Below are 22,374 nucleotides of genomic sequence, written 5' to 3'. Positions count from 1 at the left end.
TACAATTATCGAGATAGCTGTATGAGTTTTCCAAGGAACCCATATTAAAACACCACACAGGATGACTTTAAAGGTATAATGTTCAGGCTGGAGAGATAGCGTAGCAGTGAAGGTGCTTGCCTGCAAAGCCTACAAACCCAAGGTTGATTCCTCAGTACCCACTTAAAGCCTGATATACACGGGGTGGCATGCACCTGGAGATCATTTGCAGGGGCACTTATTCTTTCTCTCTCTGCCTCTTTCTCTCTCTCATAAATAAACAAAATAGTTTAAAAGCATAAGGTTATTTTTGTCTCAATTCTTGTGATGAGAAGTCCAAGATGAAGGCCAGTCAGGTTTCTCCCGAGGCCTGCTGCTTGTCCTAGAGACACTGGCCTTCTCTCTGAGCGCCTCCTATATCCTCCTCTTGGTGCCTGAGCATCCTGGCATTTCTTTTTACTCACCCTAATTTGTTACTATATAAATGCCAGTCAGATTGGATGAGAACCCTCACTAATGACACTATTTTAAGGTAATCATGCCTTTACAGTTCTTATCTCTAAACATCAGCACAGTTTAAGTACTTGAGATTTCAATACATGGGTTTGATGGAATATGGAAAAGCCTATGGTAGTAAGCCAGAAAACAAGGCTTGGCGCCATGTCTAATTCTGTCTGAATTCATTTAGCTTAATCTGGATATATACCCTTTTGTTAAAAAAAAGACTTTTTGAAAAAAAATATGTTTATTTATTTATTTAAGAGAGAAAGAGAATAAGAATGGGTGCACCAGGGCTTCCAGCCACTGCAAAAGAACTCCAGACATGTGCACCCCCTTGTGCATCTGGCTAACATGGATCCTGGGGAATCAAGCCTCGAGCTGGGGTCCTTAGGAGTCACAGGCAAGTGCTTAACCTCTAAGCCATCTCACCAGCCCTGGATACATACCCTTTTAATGACAGAGTTGAAATGATGCTTGTTGATGCCAATAGTTGAGAATATCTCTTCCCTAGTGGAAATCTTCATTAGCATTCCAGTACCCTGAAGGACTTTCTGCTTCTACTCTATTCACTCTCTTTGTTCTGAATATGTAAGCTCCCTGCTCTTCTCACATGATTTTGAGATCACATGTTTTTTTATTAGTTCTGTACTCAGTGAATAAGTCAAGTTGGTACCACTGTTAGCCTCTTCCCCCATCCACCTGGACCCTCCTTGTTGGGGAATATGGGTCCTGCATACCAGCTGTGGGTAAGAGGCAATGTCTGTGTATCAGGACCCAACGTGTGGCTCTGACATTCTTGCCGCCCCCTCTTCCACAAATTTCCTTGAGCCACGTTGGTTTCATTTTAGGTCTGCTTCAGTGTTGAGATCACATTTTGACTAAAGCACAGACCTAGATTCCAGTGAGGATCAGACAAGAAAAGGGCTTTCCTTTCTGGAACTTTTGCTCTAGTTTAAAAATAAACAGTACACAAGTAACCAAATGAAATAGTCTCTCTCTCCCCCCCACCCCCGTGTGTGTGTGTGTGTGTGTGTGTGTGTGTGTGTGTGTGTGTGTTGCCGGAGATCAAACCTAGGGCAATGTACATGCTAGGCAATTGTTCTACCACTGAACTCTAATCCCAACTCCCAAAGTAGATAATTTTTTAAGTAGTGACTCCTCGTGAGAAAAAAAAAATAAAAGAAAGGCATAAAAAATGACTTCATGGAACTAAGGAGTCAAGAATCACTGGACCTGAAAGAATTCTCTGAAGAGATGAAATGAGTGCTGTCTAACAAGATAAATAAAGATGGGGAAGAATGTTTTGGGCAAAGAAAGGATGAGTCTGAACATCCCGAGGTTGGAAAAATGTGGTTTATTTAAGGACAGAAGTGACATGGCCAGAGCAAAGCAAGTGTACACAACAGAGGTAAAACTGAACAGACACCAGACAGCGGCATTCTGGGCAGCTTCAGCACAATAGTAGTGAGGTGATTCTCTCAGGTGGACTTTACTAAATGTCTACATTCAGGGAGGCTTGCCTCAGGATTTGATTATATTGGAAACTTGGGTGAGTGAGTCTGTATGCAAACAAACTGATCATGGCTAATAATGATCACTGTGTTGCCTTTGTTCTAGTTAATGACGAGAATTTTACCCAGTCGCAAAAATATGGATCAAATGGTTCTTCATTATCTTTTATAAAGAGCCTTATTTTCAGTTGATGATAAGAAGTTTCAAGCCTCACATTTTCATTAATTAGTGGAATGATTTTCAGGTAGCAACATATTAAGATTTTAATCCTCTTGATAGTAACAAAGTGTGTCCTAAATACCTAATGGTAACCATTGGGTTTCTTCTCTAGTACAAGACACAAGTGTTAGGTCTGGACAGGCTTGAAAAAACAGAGTCACCAAGGACAGCAGGATGGTGACAGAGACTTATCCACATTCTTCAAAAACCCTTGCAGCCGTTATCCCTTCCAACAATGCCCCCAGGTCATGATTTCCTGCCCCCTTGTCTCAGAAGCTGCCTGAGATCACTGTTCTGGTCTCACACCCTAGCTATGTGAAATGGCTAATGTAAAGAACAAAGGAATTCTTTCCCTTTCCTCACCTTCCCCCAACTGAAGAGCCCTACAAAGCCCACTATCTGGAATCTCAGGTTGGCTGTGCTCCACTCTTGAGAGTCAGTCCTGGCAGCTCCTGTTTCTCCTGAATAAAAGCTTCCATCTTTGCCTCAGAGTGGTTTCCGTGGTCTTGGTCACTTCTGAACCTTACATCTGTTGCTCGTGATTTGGATAGGAGGCTTCCAGTTGCCCTCTTGGGTGGCCAGACCTCCATTTCCCTGGCCAGACCATCCAGCTGCCAATGACCCTATGACGGCTTCAGACCATCTCTGCCTGGTACTGGCTTTCACACCCACCACAGTTCGGCCTCACTCTTCCATTCTCCATCTTCCCCTCCTTCTCGGGAAGTGTGCCTTTCTGGCTGGCCTGCTTTAGGGTTTAATCCTCCCTCGAAGAAGCCATGCCAGCATGCCAGGCTACACCCCATGGCCACTTTTGGACCCCAAACTCTAGGTCTAAAGAAGGACACACTCTCCACACCTCAGGTCTCCGGCTCTCTGGTCTACCACACCTTAAGGGGCACCTTTTGTTTCTGTTGCACCATCTTGAGACACTCTCCTCCTCCTCCCTCTCCCTCCTGATCTCTCATCTTCCACTGCCAGCCACTTTCGCCATTGGGAGCACAGTCATCCGCCTTGTCCACTAACAGGTTAAAAAGCCAACATTTGTGACCTGTGCAGCCTCTGCCCACATGACAGGCCCCATTCACCCTGACTGGCCCATAAGAACTTAAAGCCTCTATGACTCTTGCATGACATCTTCTCTTTCTCTGCAACTCTGCCCCTGACCACAGTATATGCTGGACGGTGGGTCGAAATGGCCTGAGAAAGGTACTTTTGATTTCCAAATTTTCACTAATTTATAAAACTTCTCCCAACCTACAGGCAGATGGTCTGAAATACCCTATATTCAAACAGGTTTTACTCTGCGTGCGCAGCTTGTCTCTGTTCTGCCTGCTCTTCTCAAAACTGGTCCCTCCAGCCAAGGTCTCAGGAATGCGCTCTCCTTCAACCCCCCCCCCCATACTCATCCTCACCCTCTGCTTTTGATCCAGGCTCCATAGAGGACCTCGCCCCAAGAGCTCCTCCGGCTCCTCCAGCTCCCTCAGCCTCTCCTGACCCCCTGCCTGGTCACAAGGTTTGATTTTGATCTCTGGAGTTGTAAATAGAATAAAAATTTTAATTGATAATGGGTAGCTTCTGAATGAATGAATGAATGTGTGAAAGGAAAATGGTTGGCTGGAGTGTCTATGAAAAGGGCACTTAAAATGAATGTGTGTGTATGAATACGTACTGGCTCGCAGCCCTAAGGCAGCAGAATGACTTCTGTTCTGAGCAGCGCCATTTCATGGTGGGGATGTTTTCCACCAAGCCCACTGTACTAGACAGCGTAGCCAATTTTTACTGTGGAGTGTCCTCCAGAAGGAACACTAAAAGTAATTAAGATCATAGGCAAAAAAAAAAAAAAAAGCAAGATCTCCTACTCTTAAAGAGTTGTAAAATGGCAGGATCAGAAAGCTGCCTTGTAGCCCTGTGGGAAGTCCAAAAAAAACTTTCCCTGGAATTTAGGAAGAAAGAAAATCTAGCTCTTTCTTAGCATGCCTGCCTTGCAGAGCCAGGGGCTGCAAGCTTGGGGAATCTCCGGATACGGGCCCCAGCTTAATGGTGGGTGAATGCAAAGTTGCTGTGAACAGATGGGGACTTCTTATAAGAAATTTGTAACTGTTTTATGTTTTCTTTATCTTTCTATGTGTCTATGAAACTACTCCAAAACAACAGCCTCAAAATTTATGGTTACATTTAGAAGTACTCAATACAAAGTTTGTAAAAAAATTTTCTAAAATTTCCAATAATGATCAAATCTGCTTTCATATTTTTTAAAAATTGTGTTTCAGGAAAGTTAGAAGAAAAAGAGTTCCAAAATCAATAAATGATAAAAATGTACATGTTTGTTCTGGATAAATAATATAGATCAAATCTAGTCTACTCTTTCATGAAAAAATTTATTTCCAAAGGCCTTTTATTAAAAGCATTATGGTAAGGACAATGAAAGTTTTTGTTTGTAGTTATGAACTGGAGAGAAAGCTTGAAATGTTGGATTTAAATGTTTAATGTAAAAGATTGTTACAGAGTGGTTACATGTATTATAAAGATGAAGATATGAGTAAGCTTAAACTGAAGGTTAAAAACAAAGCACTTGATCAGATTACAGACTTCTTGAGATATAAAATGACTATTAGCCTAGGGCTTGCATCAGACTAACAAGGTAAGGCTCGGGCAGGTAGCAAGTTGCTATGGTATTCAGGTTGTAAACCTAAAACTTGAACTTATTGATGTTAATCTGGTCATGATATGGGCATGAAAGACTGAATTTGGAGAAACTAACCAAGTTAGCTAGATTCCTCCATTTGCCAACCTTTTAACTAAATCTTAAGATTAAAATTGATTCATTAATATTTAATTCTCGGGCTGGAGAGATGGCTTAGCGGTTAAGCGCTTGCCTATGAAGCCTAAGGACCCCGGTTCGAGGCTCGGTTCCCCAGGTCCCACGTTAGCCAGATGCACAAGGGGGCGCACGCGTCTGGAGTTTGTTTGCAGAGGCTGGAAGCCCTGGCGCGCCCATTCTCTCTTTCCCTCTATCTGTCTTTCTCTCTGTGTCTGTCGATCTCAAATAAATAAATAAATAAATAAAATTAATTCTCTCCTAAGGTTATTATATCTAAAACCCTGCCTCAAAAAAAATCTCAGAAATTTTTTACTCTCTTTTTTCCTATTTTATAAGGTATATAGACTACATTTGGAGACTCTGAATGATATTTATCTGTCATACAATTGGAAACTATTTACTTCATGGTGAGCAGTAAAAAAATTCTAAAGTTATGTTGTGATTTAAGATGTAATTCCTCAATTCCTCCAATAATCAGTCTTAATATTTTAAATTTAACTTATGTCATTACTGAACAAATTTAACCAAGTACCATAGGCAAAATTGTTGGTTAAAGTTTGAGTAGTTGTAGATTGTGTCATAAAATTTGTGTATGTTTGAAATTCACTATACATTTATAAAATCAATTGGAGTAGGTTAAAAATATTTCTTTTTGGCTCATCAGTCAAAGGTGCTTATATACAAAGCCATGTGCACATAGTAGAGCATACATTTGGAAATTGTTTGCAACAGCAGGTGGCCCTGGCATGCCCATTCCCTCTCTTCTCCATGAGACCTGTCTCTTTTTTTCATTAGATCATGACAGTTTAGTCCAGTTCCTCTATTCCTTGGGTATGTTGGATATAGCTAAATTATATTTATATATACATACATACATACATATATGTATATAATATTATTACATTATATATATATATATATATATATATATCATAATATATATAATAAAAATCCCAATTCTGATAAGCTTTAAAAATTGTAAGTTCTTTCATGTCTTCATATTTAAGCCAAAAATGTTGTTACATAATATAGATTTCTTGTTTATTTTCATTTCTTTTAGCAGTTCTTTTTTTCATAGTTCACTCTCTGTAGCCTCATGTGCCCTAAATATGTGAACTGTTCTTTTTGCTAATATCAGATTTTTTTAGATATTGGAATATTGTAATTTGTTTTATATAAAGTGCATGATATTTGGCTATCAGTTAGCATACATCACCATGGCTGGCTAAAACTCTGTAATTTTAAGATGGCTCTTGTCTTGTTTATACTGGTTTTGCTGGATGATTATCACTGATGTTATAATCTAAGTCTTATAAAAAGTGACTTGTGATTTTTGTTCTTAGAAAAACTGAGGAAGCTCCTCATGTCTTAGGAAAATCCACCGTATACAAATAATGTTAATATAGTTTGTCTAAGCTTCATATAACAGTCATAAGTATTTCTTTAGTTAAGCCTTAAAAATTGTTCAATGGTAAAGATAAGATACTTAAGAAATTACTTTGTGCCTGTCATATTGTTTGTAATGTATGTTAAAATCAGGTTTGCTTAACTCAACAATGACCAGGTTTTATTTTATTCTTGAGCTATGTATGATCAGTCTCAGTTAAGGTTTCACTTAATTAATTGTCTCATTTCTGGTGTCTTAAATTCATTGTTTATAGAGATATTGATGCTTAGACATGTTTCCTGCTCTAGAATTAAACCTTAAATTGCTGTTCTGCTTCCAGATTCAGGGTTAATTGGGTCTTGCATTGGTATGAAGACTAGACAAAGTTGTTTTCAAACATAGATGCTAAGTTTTTATACTCTCTTGTCTTTTCTTGACATAAAATTTCTAGATTAAATCAACTGGCTTAAAGTTATTGATAAAATATTATTTTCAGGACTATTAAAATGTTCTGCATATACTTGTAACTGACAAATACTTAAAAGATAGAATGTGTATGCTTTCTATGTCCCAGATATAGCTTACACTGTCACCTGACAACTAAACTTAAATATTAATCAGAATGAATTTAAACTACTGTGTCATTCTCTAACCAGATCTGCTTTGCTAACCAGATATGTTCTGCACCCTTTTTAACTAATCTGTTCTGCTAATCAGGTAAGTCAGTCTCTCTAAGTGAGTAATAACCATATGTAGAAGCCAAAATCAATTGGAAACATTGGTGTTAAAAGGACAACCAATATTTTGGTTCCCAGGTCAGAAGGCCACAGGAGATGATGGGACAGTACTTACTTCCAGCTTCTGGTAAATTACCTGTCTTCTTGATAAGAGAGGATATGGAGACCCACAGATGTGTATCTGCAACAGGACAGTCACATCAGAGAAAAATCAGTCCTCCGGGCTTTCCAAAAAGAGGAAGGGCCACTTGGTTGGCATGGCCTTGACTTATCCTAGCAGATGACAATGCTGAGAGCCACAAAACTCACAGGGCTCTAAAAGCCATATAATGCCATTATTGACCTCCAAAATATACATTTAATTCTGGCAGCCTACATGGTCTTAAGTAAGACCCAGGAAGAAAAATATAACTTCAATATTAACAATGATTCAGACTAATGTGCTCCCCTGTCTGATGCTGACTTACAATACTAGACTCCAACATTAACTCATGCCTTCTGCCTCTGCCTGTCCCTGATGAACTTCACCTACCCTGACTCTAGCTCCTTTCACTTGCCTTAGCCAGAATCAGAGCTGTTCCTCCCCACCCCCCTTCCTTAGCCCTTATCCTACCTCATCCAGGGACAAGTACACTGCTACCCCAACGGGCACTTTCAAACTTAAACTTTCTCATGTTCCTACTCTTCCCCTGATCCCAAAATGCTCCTCTTCAATACATTGATGTTCTTCTACCTCCAAGTTGCAACAACATGCTACACTGGTACTATAGATCTCTCCACACTGCCACCTCTAGCCACCATGAAACTGCCTCCTCATCACCTGCCCTGAAGGGAGATACATCGACTGCATTAGCCAGCCTCTCCCATAAGAACTCATCACCCCTATGGTCTCTTATCATTTACAAAAAGCTTGAATGTTAGGTCAAGACAGGCACCCAAACATGGAGTCACCAAGGAGAGCAGAATGGCTACAGAGACTTAGCCACATTCCTCAAGAAACTGCCCAGCCATTATCCCTTTCTTGCCGAACAATGTCCCCAGGTCATCATTTCCTGACCCCTTATCTTATAAGCTGCCTGCTCACTGTTCTGGTCTCACACACTAGCTATTTCAAATGGCTAATGTAAAGAGCAAAGGAGTTCTTTTCCCTTCCTTACCTTCCCCCAAATGAAGAAGGCCTTATAAAGCACACTATCTGGAATCTGAGGTTGGCTGTGCTCAGCTCTTGAGAGTCAGTCCTGGCAACTCATGTTTTTCCCAAATACATGCTTTTATTTTTGCCTCAGAGTGGTCTGCATGATCCTGGTCATTCATGAACCTTACAATGAGTACATGGCTTCATGCAAAACTCTTTCTCATAACCAGAGAAGCTGGTGTGATTATCCATCTTAGACCTGAAATATCGTTGGCACTTGATGAGACCTTCATTTCAGGCTGACTATAATTCCCTTAAGGAGGGCAATGTGCACACAAAAGTACCATTCTGAGGAGGAAAAAAAAAAAATAAGCAGCATCTCTTTATTCTCTTAAACACAAGATAAAATATACCCTGCTTCAGGGAGGTGTAAAGTTCTTTCTATGGCGCAAGTTCATCTAGGAGAAAGAAAGAAAAATAAACTGCCCATTTCTACATTCCAATTTGGATGATTCATCCTTTTTTTTTTTTTTTTTTTTTTTTTGTCCTTCCATGAATCTTATAGAAATCCTTAGCCCTGAATATCTTCTCTAAGCAAAGTTGCAGGGGTGGTAATCACTAAAAATCTTAGAGAAGAAAAGCATTTGTTTAGGAAATTACAAACCTATTATCATCCATTCACATCTGCTGAAAGAAGGAAATTTGCACATTATCTGTAATTTATTGTTCTTATCACAGAAATTCCTTTTTTATTCAGTAAAGAAAATTGAGCAGCTAGGCAACCATGTGGGTTTCAAGGGACATTTGGCTTGAGGATTTCATTTAAATCCCTTTAAAAGAGATGCTAAGGAATAAAAAAAAAACAGAACACTTCACTGTTTATGTGCCTTAATCCAATTACATCTGTTTACTAATTCTACAATTTTATAATCCTATTTGGATGGAACAGAGGAAAAATGGTGTGACTCTTCTTATGGGCAGTACAAAAGCAACCAAATTAACTATTCACCATTTAAGTGTCGTGCTTTCTTCCCAAGTAAAGACTGGTTCACATAAATGAGAAATAAAAAGGAACTGCAAATACCACAAAATATCCAATTAGAATGACAAATTAAGAACATAAACAGGGGCCGAAAACGGTGCTTTATTTGGTGACTATTTTCATATCTACTATTTGTTAAATATTTTATTTATTTATTGAGAGAGAGAGAGAGAGCAAGAGAAAGAGAGAGAGGGAGGACAGGAAAGTTTGAAGGGTTGTGCCAGGGCCCTTGGTCATTGCTAATGAACTGGGTCCTTAGGCTTTGCAGGCAAGCACCTTGACAGTTAAGCCATCTCTCCAATCCAATATATCTATTTTTTAAAGACCTGGCCTAGTGCTGTCTTTTCCTTAGTATTTCCTCCATGTTCAAACCAAATTTGTAGACATCTACTAAATGTTCAGTTATCTACTACTGCACAGTTCTTGCTATGAGTACGATGTTCAGCCGGTGTTTGTGACCATGAAAGCAAGGCACACATCAGAGGATATCAAAGGGAAAACAAGATAAATTAAAGGCCAAGCTTACTGCCTCTCAAATCCATCATGCTTGAAATCAATATGACTCTGCACCTACTTTATGAACTTGGGCGCAGGGTCATATGTTCCACACATCGTGTCTTGAACAAAGTGGCTCATCATCATCTTCTAATACCCATAGCAGGTTACAGGCAGTGAAAGCAGGAAATTAGGAGAAAACACATGGTGTTTGGGGAGAGTTAGAATTGGATTTAGGTTCCAGTTGCAATCACCTCTCCCCTCTTGTAAATGGCATTAGTGCATTGGGCCTCCAACCGCAGGATTCTGTGAGAATTACACGGAGTTAAGCATGTCGAAGTAAAGTAAGGTTGGATGCGAGGGAGGGATTAGACCTTCACAAAGATGCAGGACACCTTCCAGGCCTCTGAAATACAACTGTGGGTCATTCTCTAAATTATCAGAGTTGAAACCGCTAACTCAGAGAAGGATGAATTATGCGATTTATTATAGGGAGGGCAAAGAACTATAAAGTAGAAAAGCACTCTAAAGTTCTCCCCCTTCCCTTTAAAGCTGGGAAGGAGCACAGGAGGCTGGGAGAATCTTCTTCTATGCTTCTTGGGGAAGAGGAGAGGAGAGAGAGAGGTAGAAGAGGAGGAGGGAGGAAGAACAGAATAGGGTTACCTGCATGCCTCAGGCCCATTTACGTGAACCAGATATATAATTAAAATGAGTAGCAGCATCAGCATTGAAAAGCCCAAGAATTCAGAAGCCCAGAAATACTATCACACTCCAAAGGGAGCTTAAGCAGGCCCCTGCATACCTCAAACTCCAGGCTTTACTCTCTGTTGGAAGCAAGTAAAAAATCCCTCTTCTCATTATATCAGAGCCTGCTCCTAATATAAAACTAGGTAAAAAGGGCATGAGATAGCCCTCAAGGATGGGAAATCAGTAATGAAGTGAACCACTTATTTGGTTTCTGTAAATAGCCTGTACCATAAGCCTTAATAGCCCACACCGTAAGCCTTAGTAGCTCGCACCATAAGCTGTAGCAGCCTGCCTCAGACCACCAAGGTCATAGGAGACTGATACCACACTCTGCTACTCCCACCCAAGGACCTGCGCAAATGCTGACCACCGAGGTCATAGGAGACTGATTGGTCCACGAGGGGCTTGAACAAATTAAACTAATTGGCTTAGAAACTATGGAGTGGCACAAACTGACTGGCTCGCATCCCGTGGGCTCCTGATGTTAAAAAAATGATTGGTCTAATGCACAGGCTTTGTTAGAAACCCTATAAAAACTGTCCCATTCCTGCATTCAGGGCTCTGCAGTCCTCTACCCCTGTGAGGTGTACGACTGTGGGCCCCAGTGTGCTTGGAATAAAATCCTCTTGCAGTTTGCATCAAGACCACTTCTCCTGAGTGATTTGGGGTGTCGCCATATCCGAGCAGAGCGTGGGGTCCCCATCTTGGGGTTCCTTCAGCATCATGTGGTGAGTAAGGAGAAACATGATTGGTTGGTGGGCCCATGATGAGCCCTGACTCAGGCAGGGTCCACACTCAAGGATTAAGGTCTTGAAATGGGGGAAGAAAACTGGAAGCCATTGTTGTTATTGAGGCGGGATTAGGAGGCTGTTGTCTTGGATGAGGCTGGATCAGTTGCAAGGATCATCCAAGCTTATATGGGCCAGTTCCTAGCTAAGTACCTATCAGGAAATGGCTACCTGACTCCTAACCCATACTAAAAGTACCCTGCTTAACATAATGGTTCTTCCACATTTTCCTTATGTGATCACTTTACTTTTGAGATGCTCAACGCAAGGATTCTGTTTAGCCACACTCCAAAAGGATATAGCAAAGCTAGAGAAGATGAGAGAAAAGTAGTGATGGGGTTAAGTTTAAACATTTAGGATTCCTCTGACTTAAAGACAGAGAGAGAGAATTACATAAGTTGACTTTGATAGCATAATTTCAAAACAATAGAATTGTCCTTAGTTTCAGTTGGGCCCCTTTTGAGGTATGTTGGGGCAGCTCTCTTCTTAGGATCTGCATCTATCTGGAAAAGAGAAGCAGATTCTCCAATGGAGAGTAAGTTAGCACCCGGAAAATTGAGAATGTAAATAAATATATAAATGAAATATATGTGCACAAAAACAAAATGTGAATGTAGAAAATAGACAAAGAAATAGAAATAGTTTGGGGAAATGACAAAATAAATGGATAGATAAAATTGAATGCATAATGGGTTGAAATGATTATTAAAGCTTAAGCTCCAAAAATGTACTCTTATAACAACACACACACACATACACAATAAATGTGATCAGCATTTAATTGATCATATTAGGTATAAGACAGATAGGAAATCGTAGAAGGTAATGTTCTTAGTTAAAAATACAGGTTGGGTGAATAACAGCAAATAACCCGGCACAGACAGGTAATACCTGAGACAGCACACTGCAATCATTTTGTTAATGCCGAAGCATCCAACAATAATTTTTGAACCTGTAAAGTAAGATCAGCATCTATATTTCATTTATCTTCTAAGGCAGACATTGCGATTAATACCTACTTCTTCCCACACACAAAAATAGTTATGTTGGATCCCATTTCTATCTTATTTATTTATTTTTTTAAATTTTTTATTTATTTATTTGAGAGCGACAGACATAGAGAGAAAGACAGATAGAGGAAGAGAGAGAGAATGGGCACGCCAAGGCTTCCAGCCTCTGCAAACGAATTCCAGATGCGTGCGCCCCCTTGTGCATCTGGCTAACTTGGGACCTGGGGAACCAAGCCTCGAACCGGGGTCCTTAGGCTTCACAGGCAAGCACTTAACCGCTAAGCCATCTCTCCAGCCCTCTTATTTATTTTTACTCTATGGAATCCATCATTATCCTTGGTCAAAATGTTGACTCCTAGGACCTAGCTTAGGGAATGGCTCTAAAGCTGAAGACACTAGGTAAAAGTTATTTTCGTTATTTGTCTCTGTTGCCTAAAAAAAAGTCTCATGAGTACTGTGGAACTTTAACAATGTTATTATAACCATATTAACTTGACAAAATTGGGATCTAATCTAAATATAAAAGGCAAACCCTTAACAATTATTAAAATGGGGTCAGGGAATATGACTTAAGTCAATTAAACACTTGCTGTGCAAATGCACAGGATCCGGAGTTCAGATTCTGAGCACCTAGGTAAGTGCTGAGCTTGGTGGCACGCACCTGTAGCTTCACTGTTGGGGAGGCAGAGAGAGGAGGATCCTCTGGGTATGTTGGCTTCCTAGACTACCTGAATCCATGAGGTCTGGAATAAGTGAGAGCTACTGTCTCAATGCGTTAGGTGGAGAGTAACTGAGAAAGACACTAGATGTCTACCTCTGTCTGCCACACTGACACACATGTGCATACATGTATGTGAACACACATAAATTCATGTACATCATATGCATATGCAAAAATATCATTAAATATATTTCACCAGAAGAAACTATCAAAGATACAGGTGTGAGAGATGTATGGATGTGTTCTTACAAGAATACGCAAAATAAAATAGTTTGAAACATTTTATTATATTTGAACTCAAATTGCAGAAGAAGAATATCATAGGAGGAAAAACAGAGGGAACAAAAGAGGGAAGATGGAGTAAGAGGTTTCAAAAGATACAAGAAAGCATAAGAAAATATTTCTTCACTCTGTGTGTCTGATAGTATGAGAATCTGGAATTCACTACTGCTCTGTTGATAATAAATTATATTTATGATTAAAATAAAAAAATATAAGCAGGCCGGTAATTTAGGTTGTGCAGAAGCATAATGTCACCGCTGGGACATTCAAGAAAGGAAGACTGACAGGTAATAAAATTACATCTTAATCTGTCAGGATGTTAAAAATCATTTCTGTATTATATAAAATTGGCTAATACAACGTGCTTACTTTTTCTGAGATTGCACAGAATTTCCGGAAAAACTAAATTTTTCTCCAGATAAATAACTAGGATTGTCATTTTTCTTTTTAGTGTCAAGGGGTTATCAAACAGTGTTCCATTGAAGACTTTCAGCTGATTAAAGTTGCTTTATATCTGTCATTCCCTGCCAGACGGGGAGGTGTGTGTGGTTGTAGTAGGAAGGACAGGGAACAGCATTTGGTAGAATGAGTGTCTGCTCCACCTGGGCCACGTGACCACCTTTCTCCATGGCATGGAGTTGCTGAGCTGTACTCAGTTGATGGGAAAACACAGAAACAGCCTGTGATTCAAGCTAACACACCTTCTTCCCAAGCACAGATACCAGTGGAGGGAGATGAGGGGCTCACAGCATTGGAGGGCACTCCCAACGATCCTTCAACCTTAAGTGCACGAAGAAAGCTTCCTGGATGAAGGCCATATGAGATGGCTGCTGGAATATGTCACTGTTTGGCTTGGGGGTCTGGGGAAGGACAGGTTGTACAAATCACTGGCCTCCAGGGAAAGAAAAGAAATGCATCCTGGCAGCCAGCAGATCCTGGGAGGACTCGCCGTAGGCAAACGATGAATTTCTCAAACATGCCTCAACTCAATTTTGCTGACAGAGGCTGAAGGAAAGGAGAAACCAGAGTCAATGACTTGCATTTTTTTTTTTTTTTTTTTGAGGCTAAGTGTGTAGGATTGTTCATCAGTCAGCAGCCGTTATTTCTCCAAAATTTAGGAAGACTGTTGTTATCAGTTGCTGGGATGAACTTCCAAACAGATTCAGTTTATGGGAGGAACGGGATTTATTTCAGCTTGCAGAACCAGGGGAGTTTCCATAATGGCAGCGGATACCGGCCCCCTTTCATATTTCAAAGCAGACGGAGACACCACCAGTCAGCCAGCAACACACTGACGTACAAACCAGGCAGCCGAGCAGCAGAAAGCCAGGCAGACTCGGGCCTCTGTATACTTTCCAGATACAAATCAGACCCACCTCCAAACACACCTTAGGGATGGACCCCCAGGATCCACCCACAGTGACACCTTTTCCAGCCAGGTGGCTTGGAAAACCAAGTTTTTAGTAAAACACCTGAGTCTATCGGGGACAGACATTCAAACTGTCACGACTGTTTTCTCTTAGGTTTTATGCACTGCTCTCTCTGTGTATCTCCTTTCCACAAACACAGAGGGCTATATGTTTGCCCTTTCCCAAGTTGGGAGCACCTTGAATACTTCCCCGTTTTTACTGTTCCACTCGAGAGCTTTTGGGTTTGGCAAGAAATGTAAGTTCCACAGGACACAGTTAGTGAAAGGACTAGGTTTCTGCCCTTGGCTCCATTATAGTAGAAGTCACACTATGCCATTTGATTTGCCTTGCTTTCCTTTTCCACAAAACACTATATAGTTTCTTTTCCTCTGTTTCTGAAGATGTGAAGTAAAGTTTAAAAGAAAATTGAGGTGATTTTCATAAACTTGGGAAATAGTTCATAAAATTCCAAAAAATATTTGTTTATGCTTACATATAAATTTCCTAGCTTGAGCTCTATTTTCTGTATATAAATTATTTCATGTGTATACATGGAGTGATGTGAAATGTCCCAGGGTGTGGCCAACAGCAATGTTCAGAGAATGACATTCAAGGAATATGCAGGTGATATAAACCTTGGATCTTTGTTTTAAAAACATTTATTCACCTCCTTCCTGAGTTGTGACAGAGTGACTGAAGCATGTATTTCAAACTTTACGCTTTGGGGCAAATCCATTTAAAACACACTCAGATGGAAATAGAAGCATATTTCTTGCTTTAGTGAGGCGAGGCATACGGAAGGGTGGTCTGAAAATGAACCAAGACCTGTATGCCTTGTTGGAACATGTTGGGAATGTTCTCAGTCAACTAACATTGTAAGCAGGTCATCATGACTTCAACTCACACTAAAACACTCACAGGCCCATCACCAGAGCAACTGTTATTCTTAGAAGATGATAAACAGAGTTGGAAGGCTTTGAAATCATTAAAGTCTGGGTAGATATCTCAATTCTGCTATGACTATCAGAATGAACTTGTACCGTTTATATATAGTTGCATCTTAGGGTAGAATATTCCTTATCCTAGGAAAAGATTAAAGAGAGAAAAGAAAATGAGGACCAGTAGTGCACATAAGTAAAAGACTGAATAAAACATCAGACTGAGTATTAAGGGACTTGCTAGGGAGCATGGTGCTTGTGAAAGAGACAGTGTCTCCACCTCCTTAGAGTTCACCACCTATAAAGCAAAGCAAGTGAACCCTAACGTTCCTTCTGGTTCTGCAGACCCATGGACACAGTTCCTCAACTCTACCACAGACGCTCTGCATGCTAGAGAAGGAAATCTCCTTGAGTGTCAAGTTCTCTGTATTCACCCTTTCCTCGGGCTTTCTCATGTTTGCACAAGCCTAGCTAGATAAGCAAAAACCAGTGCGGAGCATCGACTCAGCTTCTGTCTGGCGAAGGTGGAGCTGGGAACATTAGCCCTTCAGTCCGGACTTCATTGAGTACTCTGCTTCCCCTGGCCACTTCACTCACTGGGTCTCTGCCAAAAAGAAGCCCTGTTCTTTAGAAGTTTGTCATGGATAGTGCCACCTCTGACTCCCAGTGGCTTTGAGGATTTTTCACATGAACGCTCTTTTAAACTGACATGGCTAGACTCTGCTAGTGTGAAACCTCCTGTGACGCTAGCACACTGCCTGCTCTTACTATAGGCTGAGTGGAAGTCCAGGGCTGGTAAGCCAGTGGGCATCCTCCAAGTAGGAGCTGCGTGACTCTGCAGAGTTATTTCCTATGGAAATTGTTCGCCTTTTCTTCATCGTTGTACTCTGTTAAATTAGAACATTGCTCCATTAAGTAAGAAGTGAATAAATGTCCTGCAAAGACAAGGGACCTTTGATTAATTCTTTTTTAAAGAGATTTTAGACAGAGCAAGAGAAAGAGAGAGAGAGAGAGAGAGAGACAGATAGAGGGAGAGAAAATTGTGCTAGGGCCTCAGTGACTGCAATAGAATTCCAGATGCTTGCACCACCTTGTGGCCATGTGTGATTTTGCACTTGCCTCATCCTTGTGCGTATGGCTAATGTGAGATCTAGAGAGGCAAACATGGGTCCTTATGCTTTTGTAGGCAAGTGCCTTAACAGCTAAGCCATCTCTCCATCCCCTGATCATTTTTTTTGGGGGGGGGGGGTCAAGTTAGGGCTTCACTCTAGCCCAGGCTGACCTGGAATTCACTATGTTTAGTCTCAGGGTACCCTTGCACTCATGGTGATCCTCCTGCCTCTGCTTCCCAAGTTCTGGGATTAAAGGCATGTGCTACTGTTACCAGCTTCCTGATCAATTCTTTACTTTTGTGCACAATTAATTCCTGAAAGTATGTAAGAGTGCTGAATATCAAAAAACATAGACACCTGGGGAGATTGCTCAGTTGTTAAGGCATTTATCTGCAATGCCAAAGGACCCAAGTTGAATTCTCCAGTACCCAGGTAAGCTAGATACACAAGGTGGTACATGCATCTGAAGTTCATTTACAGAGGCTAGAGGACCTGGTTCATCCATTCTCTTTCTGATATACTCTCTCTAAAATAAAAAAATAGAGATTTTTATGTGATGAGTACAGTCATCATAGCTATAACTAAAATAATAAATAAAATCCCCAAATATCATAGGGTTATACATGGTTATTTCAAGCAATAATGAGTCAAATATTAGCATCAACAATATGAGTGAATTATTCAAGGTAATAGCTTACCTCAGTAAGAGCTGGTATTTAGAAGACACATATGCATCCTCAGACAAAGTTTAGGGAAAATAAAAGAATAAAGGTTTTGTCAACATAATTTATTAGATAGCTGACTGTATTTTGTTATGAAAAAGATATAGATTAAAAACGGTTTTAGTCTTTAGGTTAAACAATTCTCTGCCTACGAATCTAAATTTTTTTCTATGGTTTATTTCTTTTATATTTTAGGATTTTTCCTTTATACTTTTTATGACCTTGTATAATATTTACAAATATATACATATATATCTTTTAGGATTTTTTCTTTTCCTTCACTAGTGAACAAGTTGATTATAGTTGATGTTTCTTTTTACCTCATGATTTTAGAGATTCCAATCCATGATAAGTCTTAAAGAGATTAACATACATTTCTTCTTTATTGTTTAGGAGACTGAAACAAGATAGGAAAATGATTGCAATTGCCCAAAGACCCATAACTTGTAGGGTCTCAGTAGGTTTTTAATGAAAGTAACTCTGACTCCAGAGCCCAAGGTCTTCAAACACTGCAGTAGGCTAGGGAGAATCATGCCCCAATGGTTCAAGGTGATTGCTTATAAACTTTGTGCAGACCAAGCTGTGGGTACCAATGGCATCCCGTAACCTCTAACCTCCTACTCTCTCTCAAATGTGCTTATTGGAAGCTTGTTTTTTGACCCAACTAGAGCAAGATGGACTATCTCTTGTGGCTAGGAGGAGATGGGAAAGGCAAAAGAGGAGCAGAATGCTCCTGAATTAGTGACTCCCATATAGCCATTGCCACTCCTGTTTTAACTATCTACAGCTGCATTATAAATCATCCTTAAGGAAGTGTGTAGCAATAATTTATTATCCCCTTTGGTTCTATAGGCATACTGAGCGCCGAAGGACAGATTTTACTCAGTGTCCTCCTTGTCTCTTCCTTGCAGTAGTGTCTGGGGTGGAGTTATCTGAATACATGAATGGGTTATATGCCAAGCTCACCAAATTCCCTCACTTAGTTAGCAGTCACTGCTGACCACTGGTGTAATTTTTACCTGACATAAGACCACCAACATGTGGTCTTTCCATGTGGCTTGCTTCCTCAGAGAAAGGTAGCTTCAGCATGCAATGTCTCCTTTCACATTGGGTTCAGTTTCAGGAATACAAGGCGGAATGTGCTGATCATCCTAACTGCTACCTTTACAGCTACTATGCAGTCAGTTCCTCCAGGATTTTCTGGGTGGGTAAGCCCACAAGCAAACAGAAAGAGCAAATGGCCCTGTATTTTCTCAGAATTTCTCGAGATATAGTTGAGCACTGGATGGGCTGCCTACTCTGGGAGAAGATCTTCTTCCCTTCATTAATCCAGCCTGGAAATACCCTCACAGACCTGACAAAGAGGCTTATCTCTTGTAATTCCTAATCTGATAAAGTTGATGCTAGATTTAAGATGTCACAGCTCTCATGCTTTAATCTTGGTGCCCAGGTAAAAAGAGGAAGAAAGATTCTAAGAGATAGACCTATTCAACCTATTCCTGCTTTTTACCCTGTGACACTCCACACCACCATAGAAAATTGTCAGTAAGAAGGCCATAGTGAGGCAGAGCCCCCAAAACTTTTACCTCCAGAATCAAGAACCAAAGCTCACCTCAACTTTTGTTCTAAAACTTACTTAGTCTTGGTATGGTGTTCTTAGCAACGGAAAATTGATTCAGAGGTCATCTTTTTTGTTTATATAATTTTACTATAAAACACACATATATATGTTTTTGTTTTGTAGTCAGGGCCTCAAACAAGCCAAGGCTGGCCTTGAATTCATGGTGATTCTCTTACCTCAGCCTACTATGTGCTGGGATTATAGGCGTGAACTGCCTTGTGTGACCACACACATACATTTTGAAGAATGTTTTCTTACTTAAAAGAAACAAAAGCCGGGCGTGGTGGCGCACGCCTTTAATCCCAGCACTCGGGAGGCAGAGGTAGGAGGATTGCCATGAGTTCAAGGCCACCCTGAGATGACAGAGTTAATTCCAGGTCAGCCTGGACCAGAGTGAGACCCTACCTCGAAAAACCAAAACCAAAACTAAAAAAAAAAAAAAAAAAAAGAAACAAAGATAGGGAAGCCTTCCTGTATGCATACATTTTTGTCTTTAAATTGCCCCAGAAACCTAGAGGATCATGAGGGTTTTCATCCCCAGATTATCTTTAAGTATTCGATTGCCACCTGCAAACTGGAACCTGCTAAAGACGCATCATCTCTGCCAACTGAAAAATCCTTGGCATTTTAACAAGGCACAATTTTCTTTTTCACATGTGAAATAAAAAAATAAAAGCCCTTCTCTGTAATGCATCAGTCTCTTGGATAAATGATGGTCATTATGCCCATTTTAATTCTCTTTATGAAAACTCAGTCTTTAATGTCTTGGGACATTTTAATGCTGTGTGTCAAGCTAATATGCAAAATACATACCCATTATTACATATTTACTTGGGTTAGTGTTCTGGCTAAGGTGTAATTTTCCACCAGGCATTTGTTTAGAAAGCTGGCAGCCGACAGAGAACATTTCCATACTTAAAAAGCGTCCAGAATTTAGAATGACAGCCAGTGATATTAAGCAAGTGTAGATAATGCTTTCAAACTTCATCAAATATTCATGGTTAATTATAGTCATAATATTTATGTTGCTGTGAAAATTAAGGTTGTGTGCCTCTTGTACACAGGCTAAAAATACAAGCTTACAGACCGTGCAGTGGTTTACCCTTTTCATTACTGGAATTTCTCGTTGTCATTAAATAAAATGGCAAGCATGGTGTTCCTTGGTTTCCTAATCCACATTGCAAATTGGATGTCTCCCTTGATATATTAACATGTGAAAAGAACCACACCAGCCCATCTCCACCATGGAGGGATGTGTTTAGAGCCAAATCCAGTCCACATGGACTGACCTGTTCTCTGAATACTCTGGAGATCCATAAAAGATTATTTGAAATTCAAACATTTTTGGGAAAGATGAGATATACGGTCATCACATCTGAAGAGAAAAGAGAATCACATGGGTTTTTAACAAAAATAACTCTGACTCCAGAGCCCAAGGTCTTCAAACACTGTGTGTTCAAGGTGATGGGTTGTAAACTCATGTGGCCCAAGCTGTGGGTACCAATGGCATTCAATGACCTCTAAGCTCCAACTCTCTCTTAAGTGGGCTTATTGAAAGCTTGCTTTCTGTCCCAAGTGGAGCAAAGTGGACCATCTCTTGTGGCTAGGGTGAGACGGTAAAGAAAGAAGTGGAGGCAGAACACTCCCTGGATTAGTGATTCTCATATAGCCATTGCCACCCGTGTTTTAACTTTTACAAATGTATCTCTGATGCTAGTGTCTGTCTCTAAAGATTATCAGTGAAAAGTGGGGAGCAAGCATCCCAGGCAAGCTTATGTTAGTTACTTCTTGACTTGCCTCCTAGGGTTTCCTTCATGAGCCCTAAAGTTTAGAGAAATTATAATTTTCAACGTGGTATACATCTAGGCCTTTGGTCATTCTATTTTTCATTGTAGGAATGTTTGTCTCAGTGTGATCTCCCAGCCAAAGTTTACTTCCCCTTTAAGACTACATGTCAGTATCTTCTCTACAATGTGTAAAACCTTCTAGAACCTAGATAAGCTGAGGCTGAGGCAAGGGCAAGCTGTCCAAAGTTTCCGATAATCTGTACCTATCTTCAACAATGTGATTATTGGGCTGGAGAGATGGCTTAGCAGTTAAGCACTTGCCTGTGAAGCCTAAGGACCCCGGTTCAAGGCTCGATTCCCCAGAACCCACGTTAGCCAGATACACAAGGGGACGCATGCGTCTGGAGTTCCTTTGCAGTGACTAGAGGCCCTGGTGCTCCCATTCTCTCTCTCTCTCTCTCTCTCTCTCGTGCCTCTTTCTCTCTCTGTCTGTTGCTCTGCAATAAATAAATAAAAATGAACAAAAAATTTAAAAAACAATATGATTATCCCATTTCAATCTAACTACAAGGTTATATGTGCATTTGCGTTTTGGTTTGAATCTAAAGTGCCAATGTGCCTGCCACCCCCACACAGGTTCAGGTTTTGAATGCTTTTTCCTCAGCTCAAGGTACTACTCTGGGAGGGCAGGGCCTGGCTGGTTAAAGCGGATCACTAGGTAGGCTTGTGAAGATCATAACTCAACACTGAGTGCAGGTCTCTCGTTGCTTCCTATTCCACTACAATGTGAAGCACCTCTGCCATGCACTTCTGCTCTGAACACGTCCCATGCCTATCCTGCTGTGAGAGACCCTGTGAAACCAGGAGGCAAAACAAACCTCTGTCAGATATTTCATTCAAGAGACAAGAAAGTCAACTAAGACAGTCTCCATTATAAAGTTATAAGGAACACTTGTCAAATTTGTAGATATGCTAACATTGTAGGGGTGAGTGAATGCAGTGAATGATGAAATTGATTTCCAGAAAGAAAACTATGTTGAAACGGTGGATATGGACACATATGATGAAATTCGCTCAAGTCAATGCAACATTTTTCCACTGGATTTCAGAACTGCAATGGTGAAGTTTTAGTGGAGACATAGCTGAGTGCAAGAGACAATCTACTAGTTTTTAGTTCGTGGTATTATTGTGAGAATAAGAGACATCGATAGAGTCAATGTGGCACCTCAACAATGACACCAATCTGTACCTACCTCAATAAATTTATACAGATACAAACAGAGGAAGGCTGTGGTCATTCCCCGCTCCACTGCACTCACCATCATAGAGCAGACTCTCTGGTCTAGGTGCTTATCTTTTAAGATAATCACAAGCACAGTCCAACTCAATGAAACAGTGCTGGGTGTGTG

Source organism: Jaculus jaculus, chromosome 7, assembly GCF_020740685.1.
Source record: "Jaculus jaculus isolate mJacJac1 chromosome 7, mJacJac1.mat.Y.cur, whole genome shotgun sequence".
Taxonomy (NCBI): Eukaryota; Metazoa; Chordata; class Mammalia; order Rodentia; family Dipodidae; genus Jaculus; species Jaculus jaculus.
The sequence above is the reverse complement of the archived record's forward strand: the minus strand, read 5'-3'. Positions refer to the sequence as shown.